The sequence below is a fragment of the Sorex fumeus genome, unplaced genomic scaffold (assembly GCF_029834395.1).
Source record: "Sorex fumeus unplaced genomic scaffold, SorFum_2.1 ptg000033l, whole genome shotgun sequence".
Taxonomy (NCBI): Eukaryota; Metazoa; Chordata; class Mammalia; order Eulipotyphla; family Soricidae; genus Sorex; species Sorex fumeus.
The window spans coordinates 10,169,392-10,172,806 of NW_026606090.1; the positions used below are offsets into that span (position 1 = coordinate 10,169,392).

Genomic DNA, 3,415 nt, shown 5'->3' on the forward strand with positions numbered 1-3,415 from the left:
CCAAGGTCAATGAGCAAAAACACACTCACCAGAGGTGTGAGCAGCAGCGGGAAACCCGCAGACAGGGAGTTAGTGACACCATGATGAGGACGTCCAGTGAGCTCCAAAAAAAGGCGCAGGGAGTCAGCAAGGCACAAGAAAGGATGGGAGTTGAAATTAAAAAAAAAAAAAACTACAATCAGAAATGAAGAATGCAGTAGGAGATATAAAAATCCAGTAGAAGCTCCCAACAGCGGAATAACAGAAGCTGAGAAAAGATCCAAGAGCTCCAAGCTGTGCAAGGAGAAAGCCACCAGGAAATAGCAGAAGGCAGGAAATAGTCTGGAAGAAAATGAACAGCTCACCAGGGAAGGGGGGGAATGAGTGTGTTCAAGGAGAGACAACAACAGAAATCTTGGAGTCCCTGAAGAACAGGAAGGCAACTGTGATGAAGAAACATCAGTTAGAACAATCATTGATAAGAACTTCCCAGAGTTGAAGGCTACAGGCACTAAGATCCAAGAAGCCTGAAGGGTCCCAGTGAAAACAGACCCAATCAGGAAAACTCCAAGACACATTATACTCAAAATGACAAAACCCAAACCAGAGACAGAATATTAAATGCAGTAAGATCAACACCTTTGTTGAACTCAGATATAAAGGAAAACCCAGTAGACATACTGCAGTTCAATCAAAAGAGTTTCTACGAGCCAGAAGATCATGGAAGGAATGGCACAAAGACTCAAGGGCCTGAACACCTCACCACAGATGCTCTGTCTAGCTAGAAGATCATTCAGATTTCAAGAAACTATGCAGGGGCTGGGGCAATAGCACAGCGGGTAAGGCGTTTGCCTTGCACGCAGCCAACATGGCCAACACAGGTTCGATTCCCAGCATTCCATATGGTCCCCCGAGCACCGCCAGGAGCAATTCCTGAGTACATGAGCCAGGAGTAACCCCTGAGCATTGCCGGGTGTGACCCAAAAAGAAAAAAAAAAGAAACTATGCAGAGCTTCATGAACAGGTGGCAGCTTAGGGAATTTAGAGCCCTAAAATGAGTTTTGTAAATAGCATTAAAAGAGCTCCTTTAAAGAATAGGAGAAACTTTCCATCATGTAACGTGAGTTTGGCCTCACTAATGGTGCCCATGGTTGTCCTCTAATACATTAAGAAAGGTTAAAAATATCATTCAAAATGTTTTTGAATGATCAAAATTCATCATCAAAAATTGCCTTTTATCGATTTGTTTTCTGTCAATTCTACTTGCCTTTTTTTTTTCAGTTTTCTGGAATCTGGTAATAAGAACTAAATTTGTTTTTAGAAAACAAACCAAACAGCAAGAACCCACAATACAGAGAATGGATGGGTATACTGGGCCAGAAATGTTGAGATAAAAGAAACAGTTCAAAGACCCAAAAAACTAGGACAGAAATTCTCTGGAATTTATCCTACTCATCTCAGAGCCCCTGTCTGGAGCGTAGGAACTGCCTGGCCAATGCCTCCTGCTATAATGCCCATGATGCCAGGTGAAACTCCCCGTCACTTGGAGCTTTGATGGAAGCTTCTCTCTGTGGTGCCATGAGTAACTCTTGCCTGCAAGACTGCTGGCTCGCCTGAGGCTCCAACTGCTTCAGTAACGGTGTCAAAGTCCAATACAGCAACACTTCCCGGCTGCTGTGTGAAAATGACACCCACAAAGAATGCTGAGACAGCTCACACCAGGGGCTGGAGGCAGCGAGCTGGGTTTGAGTCGGAACCCGCTTCACTCCATTCTACTCCTGGTCACCAGGGACCAAGCTTGTCCACACCGGAAGCCAGCATGGTCAATCTGGCTATCTCTGGCTTGGAAAACCTTGGCCGATCCCATTAGCCCTGAGAGAGGTGAGAGCTACTCTGGCCCACTTTGATTCCACTAGTCCGACATTCTATAGCCAACCCAGCAATGGTCATGGTGATGCTGGTCAGTCCTATTTTGCTGAGGTCTGGTTCATCTTTTATTTGGCCTCAGCAACTGTTTTTTGTTTTGTTTTGTTTTGTTTTGTTTTGTTTTGTTTTGTTTCTTAAAAGTTCAGTTTGCTTTAAGATGAAATGATCCCAGTCAACTTTTTCCAAGAGCTGAAAATAGCTGCAGATGTCAGGCCAGAAAGGGTTTCCGGCAAGCCACATCTAACTCTGTCGGCTGCTGGCGATGAATTGAATTTATCCCAAAACTGTGTTGTGTGGGAAAGCTTGAGGTAGCAACGAGGAAGAAGAGAATGAGAAAGGGAGGCAAGGAAGAAAGGAAGAGATGAGAAGGAGAGGGAGAAGGAGGATTTTCAAAGAAGATGGGGAAGACAATAATCCTTCAGAAGATAGTTGAACTAGAGTCAATTTAAAAAAATCAGTAGTTTTCGTGCTCGCTTCAGCAGCACATATACTAAAATTGGAACCATACAGAGAAGATTAGCCTGGCCCCTGCACAAGGATGACATGCAAATTCGTGAAGCGTTCCATATTTTTGAAAAAAAAAATCAGTAGTTTTCATCTTCTCTGCTCCTTGCTTATTCCGGCTGGTTTGGAAATCCTCCTGGGTGTCTTTCGGGAGATGCAATGTTCTCATGAACTCCACCTCCCCCACCCTCCCCTGGTCACCACAGCCTCACGGACACAGTGAGAACCACTTCCTGTTACGCATTTGGGTGGCTCTGGGGAGAAGCTTGCTCTGGCTACAGCAGAAAGTTCACCCCCAACTTCGCAAAGAGCATCTCTGGGCTTCTGTTCTTTCTCTTCCTTCCTTTCCATCGCCCAACAACTATCTGCTGACTCAACTTTGTATTTCGACAACCATTTGCCAGACAATTCATTCTAGAATAAACTCAGCCATGGGGAGATGGAGAGAAATGCTAGTCCATACTCTACAGACACGTTAGTGAAATTGCCTTCATTCCTGGCCTTCAGGGGTTTTGAAAATATTCAGGAAGGCAAACAATATAAAAACTAAAGGATTTATTATTCCTATAACTTTGAGCTGCTTTTGTATTGGTTTCCCTGACGTGCAATAATGTGCTGGGCAAAATAAAATAAAATAAAAATGGCAGGATCTAGAAACCACGGGAGAAAAATAACAGTCATGGTCTAGATTACTGTTGGTTCTAAGAATTTAAAATTATCTTGATATATTTTCTTCCAATGTACAAAATAATAGCCCTATATTCCAAGAGCACTCTCAGACTTCTTAAAGTGTTTAATTTACACAGTATTTCCGTTTAGTTTTGGGGGTGCCAAAATTCTTGGCAGTGTTCTCTTCTCTCTCCCCTCCTCCCTGTAGAAGACTGAAAAAACAAAGCCGGTGTAGGGAAAACACCCCACAGATGCTGGCTTCATGAAGAGCCAACTGAATTAGACTCACAGGGAGAACTTGGAATGTTCTTGTCTTGATCATTCTGTAGCACTGTAG

At 43.6% G+C, this 3,415-nt stretch overlaps 1 non-coding gene across 1 annotated transcript; it reads left to right on the forward strand.

Moving 5' to 3' along the window:
• The first annotated feature begins 2,371 nt into the window (after positions 1-2,371).
• Positions 2,372-2,478, forward strand: LOC130026237 (U6 spliceosomal RNA). The gene has a single exon (XR_008792848.1). It is a non-coding gene; the product is annotated as a U6 spliceosomal RNA (small nuclear RNA).
• The last annotated feature ends 937 nt before the right edge of the window (positions 2,479-3,415 follow it).